Consider the following 14,433-nt stretch of genomic DNA (forward strand, 5'->3'; position numbering starts at 1 on the left):
AGGGGTTGGAAGGGACCTCGAGAGATCATTGGGTCCAACCGCCCTGCCAAAGCAGGTTCCCTAGAGCAGGTTGCACAGGTAGGCGTCCAGACGGGCCTTGAATATCTTCAGAGAAGGAGACTCCACTGGGCAGCCTGTTCCGGTGCTCCGTCACCCTCACCGTGAAATTCTTTTGCATGTTGGTGCAGAACTTCCTGTGTTCCATTTTGTGGCCATTGCCCCCTTGTCCTGTCCCCACAAACCACCGAAAAGAGGTTGGCCAAATCCCTCTGTCTCCCACACTTAAGGTATTTGTAAACATTAATAAGATCCCCTCTCAGTCTTCTCCAGGCTGAACAGACCCAGGTCTCTCAGCCTTTCCTCGTAGGGAAGATGCTCCAGGCCCCGTATCATCTTTGTGGCCCTTTGTCAGACTCTTTCCAGGAGATCCCTGTCTTTTTTGTACCAGGGAGCCCAGAACTGGACACAATACTCCAGGTGGGGCCTGACCAGGGCAGAGTAGAGGGGGAGGATCGTCTCCCTTGACCTGCTGGCCACGCTCCTTTTAATGCACACCAGGATCCCACTGGCCCTCTTGGCCACCAGGGCACACTGCTGGCTCATGGCCAACCTGTCGTCCACCAGGACCCCCAGGTCCTTCTCCTCAGAGCTCCTCTCCAGCAGGTCGTCCCCCAGCCTGTACTGATACGTCCGGTTGTTCCTTCACAGGACTCTATACTTGCTTCCCCCCACCCCCACCCCCCCCCCCCCCCCCAAAAAAAATCACCAACCAAATGGAAAAAATCCCAACACTTTTATAAAACTTCTGTTAGAAGCTTTAACAAAGCTATGGCTTTGGGGACCCATAGCTTCTGATGGATGGGTGAAGTGAAAGTGGTAAAGATGTGGGGTTGCATATTAAAGATGCATGACTGAAGTAAAAGTAATTAACGAGTAGCACTTGTGTTTTAAAAACACTTCTCAAGTTGAAATTCTTTTTCTTCATTTCTTTTGGTCTTTCCTCACCTTTACACAAGGGAAGAAACTGTTTTAAAAACCTTCTGGAGAAAACAGAACTAGAACTGAACTTTCTATTACCTTCATTGATTTTTTTTTTTTTTTGCTAATGAAAAATATGGCAAACATTTTTTACTGGAGAAATAAAAAGTTTTTTTGATTAAATCTAATTCCTCTGTGGGAACATCTGCTTTGAAAAATTTACCAGCTTTATTAAGAATCCTCATTATAGTGGGTTGTTAACTTCATGCTTTAATATATTTAATATGAGGGTACCTTACTTAGGCGCAACAAAGCAGCTGCACACACAAATCCTCTGCTTATTCTTTTCCAGAGGCACTGACGCTTCTAGGATGTACCTCACTAAGGGTGTCTTGTTCCTCAGTAATTCCAAGTTCAAAAATTGCAAATGGGATACTGTTTTACTTCAGCACTTACAGAGCTTTAGAATAACCCTTCCTGAAGTCTGTCTCATTTTGATCAGTGCTTTAAATCATAACACTGACAGCACAGTAAATAATAGCTCTACCTTTTGATAAAGATTCTTTGTCCTATGACTTAAATTTATTTGAACAGTTGAAGGATAAGTACCTTAGGAGAATCTTCAATGAGTAGCTCCTTCTGGAAATTGAGACTTTCCTTGGGATTTGAACTCTTTGTTGGTCAAAATTTGTATCCAGACCTTTACAACGTGTTCCAATGTGATTACCTTTTGAATGTGCTTTGAAATCAGTTCATAGTCAAAAATGTGGAGTAGTAGTAACTGTCTCTCTTCAGAACTTCAGCAGAGATTAGAGATTGCATTTACTTGGGAGGAGTTCCTCAAACACCAAGATTTTCTGGCCTTTGGCTGGTAGAGACATTAATGAAATCATCTTGCTGTGTACGTACAACTTCTTTTCTTTAATAGCTAATTAAATGCTTTTTGCCAGCACTAAATGTGATTGAAAGTAATGAAAAAATACTCAGCTATGAGTAGTAGCAATGAAATTAAGTTGTAGATTCAATTTTAATAGCAATTCTTCCTGAGTATAACAGAGGTAATTTTTTATATTCTTGCGTGGGAATTTCTGGGTGATTAATATTTACAGATATGTAAGCTAAGATTCTGCAATGGGAAGAGTGTTTCCTCTTGGAAGTATTATTGTTCACATGCTGCTGAAGAACTTAGCTTGTGGCAGATTTTAATGGCAGTGAGTTCTGAATTGTTGAAACCAAGAATATAATCAAGGTCAGTCTGTTCTCTTAGTTCAGGATTTAGCTTCATGATGGATTGATGTTAAATATTGAACCACTTTTATTAAATGAAAGGCAAGCTCATCTTGTTGTTTTGTAGTTTTACTACAAAAAAATCCCAACCTAATTCATGAAAAGAACCAGTCTCTAGTTAAACAACCGTGACATAGTGTAATTTATTCTGGTTTAGCATCACTGGATGGACTGCTTAGGGCACTGGGTAAGGATCTGAAAGACAAACCAAGCTCTTATTTTTGGAAAGAATCACTTGGAGAAGGGTATGTCTTTTGGCAAAATAAGTGAAATAGATCCAGCTATCCTGTTACATCGGCAGAACTGGCAGTCAGATCATAAGTACTTAAAATTCTTGAGGTCTCTATTTGAAAAAGCAAGCAGGCAAGCATACAGTCAAATATAATGAGTTTTCTTCCAAACAATATGTAAATAAGCATGAAACTCCTCTTGATGTATAAAAAAAAAAAAGTAAAGACACTGCAAATGCTTGGTGATTAATAATAAAGGCAGCATTAATAAATTTTGAGCTTCATGCTATATATATTTAGTTAGCAAATGATGTAGTTAATAGCAAGGCCATTCAAACATCACACAGTTTGTGTAGCATGCTTCTGCTATAGTTAGGCTGCTACCCAGTAGTAGTAAGACAATCATATTTTGTTTTTTAAGATGCTTTAGGCTTTCAGTACTTTCAATATACTCTCATAATCCTTCATACAGGAGAGGAACAGGCCACAGTCGGGTAATGCCTGTTCTTATTACCTTCTAAGTATCAGATGAACAAAAGCAGTTCTGCGTACAAAAATTGTGACTGTGAAATACTTTTAAAAATAAATCCTTTATCAGAAGGACTTACACATTACAAAAGGTGTGCTATAAAGTCTAGGAATCTTTGTATACCAAAAGAAATAAAAAAATTAGGGGATGGCTTTTTTTTAAATAATTTGTGTGTGACGACTGTCATTGTCACAGGAAATAGAGTTGGAAAAGACCATTGAGGGAACTCTGGTGATATTTGTATAATGATTTCTGAAACACTAGTGATGGAGACTTGTAGTTTATTTCGGTGTTTTTCTAGAGCTTGCTGGCCAGACTAGCAGGGAGCTGTCTGAGGAGTGACAGCTGAAGTGGGTGCAGCAGGTCAGTGGCTTACACCAGTGAGCACTCTCCAGATAAAATATGAGTGGGACCAGATACGTTGGGCTTCTCTTTCCCTGTGGGGTGGCCTCTCAGTGAAGCGAGAGCCCAGTGTGCTTGGCCTGTGACTGTCTCTGCATCGGAGCAGTTCTGCACGGCACAACCTGATGGAGAAGTCTCCTGGAGACGGCAAGCCTTTTCCAGGAGGAGGAGACTGTAGTCATTGCCCTCTTTCTCTCATCCCGCCTGTGTGGACTGCAAAATAGCTTAAATTCTTCAAGGTGAGGGAGGCAAACAAAGCCTGAGGTTTTGGTGTCGTGTTTGGGGTTTTGTGCAAGTGAGCTGAACAATTGCTTAAGTGTTGGCAGTACTGAGGTGCTTTAGGACACCTGCAAAGGCACCTGGGGTGTTAAACGGTGAAGCAAGTGCTGTCATGGGAGTCCCCACTGAGCAGTAACATTCGCTGCTGTTTTGGAAGTAGAAGTCTAATTTGTTTGGATTAGAACTGATGTTGTTTAGGAAAGTGTCAGAAAAAGAAACCACGTCTTTTGCTGGCGTTTACAGAACTGTGTAATGGAGACCCTGGCAGTGCGTTATATTGGTGTTTATCAGTACTTCAAACTTTCCTCTCCTGGGCACAGATGTTTTTACATCTTTGAGACGGTTCTCAGTACCAGGCACTGTTTTTGGCACCATTTCTCTGCCCATGTCCTTTGGTGAGAAATCAAGTTCAAGTGAAAAGTGGGAAAGCAAAATCACAAATCCCACACAGCCATTACAGAAGAGTAACACTCCTTCCCTGGAAACGCCGGGCCTCAACAAATTGTAAATTCCCTGCTTGAGGGGGGAAGCCAGCCCTCTTTGGCTCTGTGGAGAAGTGAGTCTCTTGATCATCCTTGGCAGCTCTGTCTAATGCAGGCTGGGTTCAGACACGATGGAAACACAGCAGTGGAAAGCCCCCCACTCCTAGAGTGTACGAAATGGAAGTCTGCTGCCTGCAGTGAGCTTTAGCAGTGCTTTTTGCTCCCTCCCAAAGACACAGGAGCACGGAGCAATTCCAGCAAAGCTCTGTGTACCTCTGTATTCCTGCTGCGTGCTTCCCTTTCTCAGGGCTGTCAGGATGACGTCTGTGGGATTGCTGCAACTTGCGAGTGGCAATCAGGGTGAATTGAGTTTACTGAGCAAGTCCCCTTGCCTGGAGTTTTCTCTTGGCTGGTGACTCTCCTGGGTACTGATGCCATCCATTACTTCACGTGGTATTTGAAAAAAGATAATACGTGAGACAAAGCCTCCCAGAAAGGCTTTGAAGTTTTCTATACTCAGGCAGAACTCAGGACAGCAGTCCTGTCCAGGCACTTTGTGTTCTCTGAGTTGTGGATATATTCCGTTTTTCAGTTGAGAAATAATCTGAACGTGGATGTGAAACCAGGACCTGAGGCTCTAGGGATAAACAATAGTGCGTATGCCTTTATGCTAACCTAGAATAATTAAAATTATTCATTCCAAGGGAAACTTGTTTAGTTTCTCTCATAAAAATTGGATGGACTTTTTTCCTCTGCTATATAAAGGCCCTCTGGAAAAGATTAACTTTGAAATCTAAAAAGCAAGTCATCTTTCAGTAATAAAGCGGAGTCAGTAAAATGTGTTCATTTATTACTGGCTGTAGTACTAAAACCTAATATTATCCATTGGTCTATTTTTAGGAAAAAAAGGATTGATAAAATCTGCATGTCAGTAGTTCTTATGAAGCCCAAGAGAAGACTGTTTATTCTGTCTCTTTCACAAGCAATTCCTACAGAGAGTGCAGCTAATTGTCTTGTACTGTAATGTGCTTTGAGCCCATGGGTAGCCTCTATCTCCTCTTATGAGCAAAGTCCTTAGGATTTAACTGAAATTGTCATTTCAAAGGAACGTGGAACACTTAAAAGTTCTGCATTCTTTTTTGGACCTTCAGTGACTTGAGAGCTGTTAAATAATTATGGATTAAAGAAGTAGTGGGAAGAAAACTATTCTACACACAATAATGAATGTTTTCAAATTGGATGTTTTTTTTCCGTTCAGTGATTCTTTCCTGTTGGAGTCAAGATGGCCTGTGGCAAGGCCACATGGAAACTGCTACTGCTGTCAAAGGCTGGCTGGAGCAGTGCTGGCTGCTGAGAGGCATAACCCTTCCAGAGCCAGCTACCTGGTGAGTCGAGTGAGAGTTTCAAACTTTGACATCTGAATTTTCACGTGAGGGTAGACTGAGAGGGGGGCTGGGAAAATGTGGCCAATGTGTGTGGTACAGCAGTCCTGCAGTGCGTAAGTATAGGTGCTTATGAAAACGTTCCCTTTCCAAGTTACTTTTTAGTCTGCTCATTTAGAGACGATGTCAGTGCTGTGGGTCTATTCCCTACACAATAGGAAGGTCGTTCTAGTACTAAGAGTGTGTCTGTTGCTCGGATTAACTGACATTAAGCTCTCAGATACTAAGAGTGGTGCACATTTTGTTTACTAACTCCTACAGAGCTCTGTGTTCTGCACGTTGCTGGTTTGGGAGCCAGAAGCCAACAAGCAGTGCTAGTACAGAGCTCTGGCTCATCTTGTCTGCTGAGCTTGTACTTCCTCTAGCGTGAGCTGGTACTTCTCAGCTGGGAGGTAGTGTGGAATTAAATGAGGTGGTCTTTTATGGGTTTAACACTGAGGAGCCTTGGGGTGTGAATACTGAACCAATTTACTAGTGGTTTTCCTGGGCTTTGTTATACTGCTAGAGTGGTAGTAAGCGTAAATGGGAATCTGATCTGTTTTAGTTAGCCTTTAGCTGCAATACCACGTTCTTTGTTACTGGTATCTGGAATCTCAGACTGCTAGAAAACTAGCAGTGAGAACTTACATGCTTGAATACAAGAAACATTTTTTTTTTTCCACTTGCTGTCCTGCCTTAGCCTTAACCTGACAATACGGAGCCTCAAGATGAACTTGGGTTTCTGTGCTGAATGACTCTGCTCATCCTGCCTGAATAATAAGTTGGGAAGACCTTCCTATTGCAGTCAGTGGCACTGAGAACACATTCAGGCTCAAGGATTTCTGTGAAAGATTCAAGGGAAATAATAAAATCTTAGGTACATAGGAAGAATTTACTGATACATTTCAGCACATAGAAAGAATGTATTGATACATTTCACTTTACTGACTTTGGCTTTCAGCAAACATGACTCTTTATTCAGGGCGAGAAACAGTGCACACATAGCAGATCAAAATGGAGACGAGAGTGACTAGAAGAGGCAAGGCCTGGAGATAGGAAGAGTGGTGGCACAATGACATTTCTAAAAATGGTTTTAATCTATTTGTGCAACTTGAGAGACTGTCACTAAATGTTTCTTTTGTGTGGTGTATCTGCACTGGCTAATTGAAGATAAAAGCCCTTAGAAGAGAAGGCTTTTAGTTGCATGTTGAAAACCAGCAGCAGTGAAGAACTTTTTCAGATAAGGGAGACAATTAATTTGACATCTCCAGTTGTGACCTTATTTTCTTCTTTAGCATGCAGTGCTCAAAGAAAAGGCAGGGTTTGCTAGAATTGCTTGAGAAGGTCTGTATGTATGCTTCTGATGGTTGCAGCTGGACTTCACTTTTAATTTTTTTTTTAAATTCATCAGTGTGATGACTAGTTCTGTGCATGCAGCTGCCCCTGAACAGCAAGGTTTTTTTAACCTGCTTAAGAGGCTGGAAGAAATGCTGTGTATGCAATACTATGCTGCGGAGTCTTAGGAACTCTTCAGACAAAAGCTTTTCTGTGTAAAGTAAGTTATTACCAAAAATACTGTAACGTTCCCAGTATAAGGTTCTCAAAAATTTATTTAGGCAAAAGAACACCTCACCCGCAAAACTATCAAATAATGACTTTCACAGATGATGATAGATACAATTAAATCTTTGTTGTGACTCAAGGAGTTAGCTGATTCTGTGATGATCAGATATAAAACAGGTCAGAAGTATCTTTGAAAAACATAAGCTTTAAGACTTAATCTTCAAGAGGAAATCTGTTTAGAACCGACTGAGCTGGTTTAAACTCTCGGAATATTGGTGTAGAAGTGTTTTTAACAACAGTTTAAAATACATTGGAATCTAACATTGGAATCTACTTTTTGAAGACAGCTTTGCGTAGCATAATGGCAAAGTGCTTGGCTGCAATGCACTCAGTGAAAATGTTTTCCTATTAAAAAAAATTGCTTTTGCAGTTCATGTTTTTTTCTCAGTAACACAACTTAAAGACTGTTTCTATAAGAATCTGTTTACCCTTTATTTTAAAATGAAAGTTTATAAGATCATTAATGATATTAATGATGGCTACAAGCTTGTACACAGCTGGGGTGCACTCCAGTCCTACAAATTGCAACGGGGAAAAAAGAAAAACCTTTTTGCTTGTGAGCTGTTCTTTGGGCTTTTGTCCTTTTATGTCTGATGGACAGATGGCTTCAGCTGCAACTAAGTGGCTGAATTTGCTTGCAACCAATTTGGGTTAGATTTGAACTGACAAACCTCATTCTGCAATCCTGCCTAACTCGAGCAAGCTGGGCAGCCCTCGGGGTGCTATTTAGAAGTGCTGACTTTCCCTGATTTACTGCCGTTTGCTATTTCACTGCACAATCATTTATACATTTAAGTTGTTTAATATTGGATTAACATTCTAAGATAAACTGTAAGCCTGAGGATACCTGTCTTTGGGAGGTTGTTAAATTATTTATGATAATTGTGGGTTTAGTCTTAGATGGTTGCTCGTGTCAAGACAGTATAGGAGCATTTGGGGAACGTTATGCATTAAAATTAACATGATAAACACATTTAACATTTTTACCACTGATGATAAAAATCGTTAATGTTATGTCAATACTAGTTACTACTAATAGGATTGTGTATGTTTAAAAGAAGCATAGGCCTTTCATCAGTAAAGGTAATGAAGAAGCCTGAAGACAGACTATACAGATAAAAATTATAATGCTAAATAGTTGCCTACTGCCTGCATAAGTCTTCCTGCTAAAGTTAGTGGGCAGATTCTACTCCTGTTGTGTGGAGTGGATAGCAAGTTATAACAAAAAAGAGGAAACGGGAAGTTCTGTGTTCCTCTCTCTGTCTGTCTCTCATTTCTCCAGATACTAGGATTTTTCCTTACTAAAGTGAAGTGCAGCTGATGAACGTGCTCGCTGCAGCTCATGCATCTGAAAATACAGCAGGTCTATAATAGACGTGCTGAGAATAGTTGCTGCCCAAGCTAGTGATGACCTTAAACTACAGGGTGTAAGCCACTGTGAAATGGTAGTGCCAGCTATCTGTGGGAAGGGAGAGATGAAACCGTTGGATGGTCTTGGTGCTTTGAACTTTGCCAGGAATAGGTCGGCTGAGGGGGCCTTAAGGTCACAGGTAGGCTTGAAAGACCTGGAGGAGACAGCATCCTGTGTCACAAGTGTCACTGCTGCTGGGCCTCATCAGCTTATTTAGGCAGAGGCATCAACATCGGTAGGTTGGTAGAATGAGAGTCAATGTAATGGAACGATTGCTTGCCTTAGGTGTGCTGACCCAAAGGGAGGAGGAAGGACCTCATGGTGTTAATTGGCTAAGAGTGCATATAAAATCCTGTGTATAACAGTGGTACTCAGCTGGCTGACTTGAGGTAGGTTTTCTAGAAACAATGAGACAACAAATAGAAAGTTTAGCCATTTCAACAGTTAACTCTCTTTGGTAAAATGAATAGCTACACCACCAGTTGCTCTGCCTATTCGAAATAACTTGTTCTCCCATCATTATAAGGAAGGTGGGCTCTGACTTTTACTTAAACAGGTTCTGTGCAAATTAATTTTGAAGTTAATGAGACGAGCTTTTATATACCCAATCTTGGCCCGTTGCCTGAGGAAAGCCAAGTGAAACCACTGAACCCATGGGAACCAGTGACAAATGGCATTGAAGTTCATCTCCTACTTTGCTGAGGGAGAATTATCCTTATAAAAGTATCCTCTGAAGTTCTTTAAAGTTTGAATGAACTATGCGTGGAAATAGACTTGAGCTGATAGTTGTGATAAATGTTACTGCCTGTAGAAGAGGTATCTTGCCTCAGATGCTGTATTTGGTTGTAACTCATCTGATCTCTGAGCCCTTGTCTTCATAATTTGTGGCAGTTTTCCAGCACTTCATTCACTCATTCTTTATTGGCTATTTTGATCGTCAGTTTATACACCACTTTAATTTAAAAACTCAATAAAAATGCTTTTTACACAAATAATATTGTATAAAACAGTCACATTTCTTTAGGGTAATTCCTCAGATTATTAATGAGCCACACAGATCCTGTATTAGATCATGGCTTCTTATAAAGATTTTATAGCTCCACTCAGATATTTTGTTTGGTGTGTAATCAGCTTTAATAAGCAGTATGTAACCATTCCTGAATGAGAAGAAATCCTATGGTAGAAACTAGAAGGCACCATAGAAATGTAATTAGGATATATAAACATTATTCTAAATACCTATAAACACACAAAAACTGAATTGCTTTATAGCTCTTCTGAGTCATAGTTGAGAAGGTAGATAGATTCATTTAACCTGGAGGCTTTTCCCATGAGAGACTCAGCGGTACTTGCTGCTACTGAGCCCTGCACAGGTAAGGATTCATGCCTGTATGGCCCATGATGTGCTCTGTCCCTCTGCGGAGCACGGGGCGCTGTGGCTGGCGTGACCACGTAGACACCCCTATGGCAGCTCTGCTGTCTGTGTGACCTTTACAGGATGTGAGCATCCATAAAGGGGATTCGAGCAGAAGTCTTCTCAGACCAGTCACAGAAAAATTACTTGGAATAGTTATTTGTAAATTTGGTTTTTGAAAATAGTTTTCTTTTCCTGTTCTCACTCTTCAATGATTTTTTGTTTTGGTGGGGTGTCTTAGCAGCCTGTGTAATATTTTATTAATTCCTAGGGGTTTTGCCTTTAGTGTATTACAAGGTGTAAGAAGCAGCGTGTCCAGTTGAGATTTTCTGAAAATTTCCATGTTTAAAAAAAAAAAAAATCAAAATACGCTCATAACTTTGCCACATTTAAACAACTCAGGCTAGTGGAGAGTGCTTGTTTTTTGCGTATGCCTCATGTACATTTTCTTAGATGGATTTGGGTAGTAGAGTGAAAGGAAGAATTTCAGCTGAAGTAGTTGGAATTTCTGGGAATAATAAAAGGGAGGAATATGTTGTTCTCTTCTGCCTTTAAAACATCTTTCTAAGGTTTTATTCTAAGGTGCTAATCTGAAGTTGGGATATGAAATCCAAAGAAGAGGAACCTTGCTAACCGCAGAGATTTTCTTTTGGAATTTTTGAAAATTCAACCAGGTGTGACTAAAATCTCCCCTTAGTAGTGATACAAGGGGCAGCAGCCACAAATGGAGTCTTGGGAGGTTCAGATTGCACATTAGGAAAAATTCTTCACTATGTGCCATGTGGGGCAGGTCACTCAGAAAGACCTCTTCAAACTCAAATCTTTTATTGAGGTTGTTCTTTTCTGACCTGTAATGGAAATGGGATACTGACAAATCATCTCCTTCAAAAGCAGCTCTTTAGTTGTCCAGTTCTTGGGGCTTTTTTCCTTCCTGTACAAGGGCTAGGAAGGAAAATGGGGCAAGAGTTTATGGAAATTGATATGATAATCGTAGGGGGGGAAGTATTACACTTAAGCCTATTGCATTAATAATGATAAACTTCTGTTAGCATTAGGGTTTAATAATGGGCCCATTAGCTCTCTTTTGCATTCTTCCTATTTTTCATGTTGAGGACATGATATGCCTCCCCTTTGGCTGTTCCTTAAATAAAGGGCATTCCTGTTTCCAAGGCAGAAATGTCACACAGAGGTAGGTACAAGTGAAGAGAGTATTCCTCACCATTTCATTTGCCGGCAAACGTAGAACAGAGCACAGTTCTGTTCACAGCTACCAAGGACAGGAAGCTGAATTGCCTGTAGGCATTCGCTTCATTGTGAATTTATAGTGTGACTATAATATTTGCATTAATCCCATCAGCACAAAGCATACATAAATGTATTCAGGATTATTTTGTCTTGCTCATACAATTTACATTAAGGTCCATATGCAGAATTGTATTTTCACAGCAAGTTTTATACGTAATATTCAGTTTTTTTCTTCCTTTCCCCTGTCAATACGTTGCATATTTTTAAGCCCTGCTGGGCTCAATGCCAGCAAGAAACTACAAGGATCTATGGCAACTGCCACATTTGCACTTGCCATTTACAAATCTGTAACTAAATTCTCATTAAATATTCTTAACCAGCCTGCTCAACATATGTTTGCTTGGGTATTAGTACTTATAAGCTGAAACAAATTAGATCAGTAGCTAAATTTACTTCCTAATAGCCAAAGATATTTGAGAGAGAATAGATTTTGGAATGTAGAAGTGGCAATGCCCCCTTTCTCTTTCAGTATTTTAAAATGGGGAAATGGAGCTCTGCTCAGGCAAATTAAAAAGGTGGGAGGTGGGAATTTGAACTCCTTCCCCTCCATTTTTACTCTGTGGGGAGACTGGTGTATGAAGAGCTTTGAAGTGAAGCCAGTAAACATCCTCTAACTGGTGTGGATTCCAAATTAAGTTCTGTTTGAGATTCTTTCTTCTATTTCATCCTCCTCCTTCCTTCCTTTCAAACGGTGTAAAAAAAAAAAAAGAAAAAAAAGTATTTAATGGGTCTACACTAAGACACTTCCTTGTGGAGGAGCGTTTTCATCTATGACTTCTAACAGCACTGACACTAATTGCAGAAAGAACCACTTAACAAAAGAATGTGTGAAATCATGGATGTTAGATTGTGTAGACCCTTAAAAAGGTTATTGTCTCAGCTTAAACAGTTGTTTCACGCACTTGCAAAGATTGTTAATGATGAGCTTTTAATTAGTTTCATTGTGTTATCAAAACTCTAGTGCAAATCCTATCATTATGTCTTCAGGTTTGTGCTGCTTTGTATTAAATTCAATAGCAGCTCATCCATAATGGATCAGAGACCCCTCCGTACCCGCGCGAGCACGCTGCCCTTCCGCAGGCTGCACCCAGCGGTGCTCCCACGGCTCCGCCAGCCTCCTGCCAGAGGCTTCTGTCCAGGTGCAGTCCCCGACACACCTCGCTTTGTTTCCGCATCTCCAAAATGGGTTTCAGGTTTGTGTATTCAGCAGTGCACTGTGGAGATTTGATTTCTGCTCACAAAAAACCTTTGATACGTATTTCTGTTAAGTGAGATTGCTAGTGAGTAACAGCTTGGGATTTTTGAGCAGCTTACAGTTTTTAGGTATTTCTTTGTCCAACTGCGGAAGGTTGGACTGTGACATAGTATCCTTGTGTAGGTAGAGAAAAATTCTTCTTGGGGGGAAAAAATGTCATATAACCCAAGGCTCTGACAAGCCTGTCATTTTTCAGTAGATTTGCCTACACTTGATCTTGCCTTTTTTTTTTTTTTAAGGCAAGACAAACTTTTTCCTCTAAGGAGACCTGAACACACAACTTCCTTAATTCAAAGCCAGAATAATCAGTTGGGAAACATATGTTGGTAACTCATCCAACTGCAGCAAAATAGTTTTTTGTGTTAACTTGATGTCAGTGTCAGTCAGGAGGCATAACTGAAGTAAAATATACAGCATCCTCTGACACCTAAAATTAATGCAATTGCTAAGATCTCTGTTTGCAAGAAAAAAAAAATAGACATACTTTGGTCCTGAAGACACTGGTCCACAACAGTGAGCAGAGGATTTGGCCCCTAGCGAGAGACTTCTCAAAGCCACTGGAATTTAGAAAATCATTTTGATCCATTTTTTTCAGGGCATAAACTGAACTACAGGGTAGAGCAAATGCTTTCTTTTTGGCTTACCTTTGAAAGCAGGTTTTTCTGTCTGCTGCTCTAACGCAGGCTTGCCTGGCACTTTCACTGTGTGACCCGCATACTGGGTGTGTATAAAATTGTATCACCAGCTGATCAGGTGGTGAGGAACAAAGCATCACAGAGGAAAATATTGAAAGCGCTGCAACTGCACGAGTGGATTATTTGTTTTATGGCATGTTAGTGCTGAGAGGAGAAAAGACAAGGGAGAGCCAAGATCTGGAGCAGCAGTGCAGACACTAACTGCCCTTCTCTGTGCTGAAATGGATTCCTTGCCATTTCTTTAAGTGAAAGGTTGATTTCAAGATTTATTTTCCTTTTGTACTAATAGGATTATAGCAAAACACTGCTAAGCAAGTAGGCAAATGGAGATAGTGATGAATTAAGATTTTTCAAAATGGAGAGGTTTGGTTGTTTAACGATTTCTTTAAAAAAAAATTAGAAAAAAGCTTATCCTTTACAATTCCATGGGACTGAAGGAAATGTTGTGAAATACTTATTATTTGATGAATACATTGAAAACCTTGGAAAAGCTTCTCTTCAAATTGTGTCTGCAGCACTCCAGTGGCACTGAGCTATTTTTGACACTAAGTCTAACAGGACAGAAGTGGCTTTTATTCTGATGACAGTTTGCATATTTTGTTTGCTGCATTTTTTCAAGACCAGTTAAAGCTTGTTAGTAAATCTGTGATGCAGTACAAATACAGTTCAAGGCTAACATGTTTTGGAAGACGTAACTACATTTTTTTTAAAGACTTGTTGTTTTAAAATGTTCAGATGCGTGTTGTTGACTAGCCTGATGGTATTTATGTGACAACTAGTATAACAAAATACAGCAGTTGGCCTAGACCATTTCCATTATTGAAGGCTAGCATAAACATTCTGTAATCTTCAACTAAACTTTCCTTGCCTTGTTTAGTTGATTTTAGCTATTTATATTAGCTATATTTTTAGCTATTTATTGTACAGCTGTAGACAGCTCACAGAACTGGCAATATTGTGCTTTAACTAATGGTTCAGGATTGTCAAACTTCAAACTTTCTTGCTTTAGAAACAAATCATCCAGAGGACTATTCCATATCTAAGCTGCTTTCATGTATGAAGTTGGGCTGAAAATCTCGAGGACTGGATTTTCACGTGTGTTCAGATTTTCCCCATCTCTGC

The 14,433-nt window shown here is 40.1% G+C and overlaps 1 long non-coding RNA gene across 1 annotated transcript in view; it reads left to right on the plus strand.

Moving 5' to 3' along the window:
- LOC308200385 overlaps positions 1 to 14,433 on the plus strand; it is a 191,363-nt gene that overhangs the window by 26,804 nt on the left and 150,126 nt on the right. The window contains exon 9 of the long non-coding RNA XR_013955582.1: positions 5,446 to 5,572. This is a non-coding gene — a long non-coding RNA (uncharacterized lncRNA). The remainder of the gene's footprint in view (positions 1 to 5,445; positions 5,573 to 14,433) is intronic.

The sequence above is a fragment of the Anser brachyrhynchus genome (genome assembly GCF_964034855.1).
Source record: "Anser brachyrhynchus genome assembly, chromosome: 10".
In the NCBI taxonomy this organism is placed as follows: Eukaryota; Metazoa; Chordata; class Aves; order Anseriformes; family Anatidae; genus Anser; species Anser brachyrhynchus.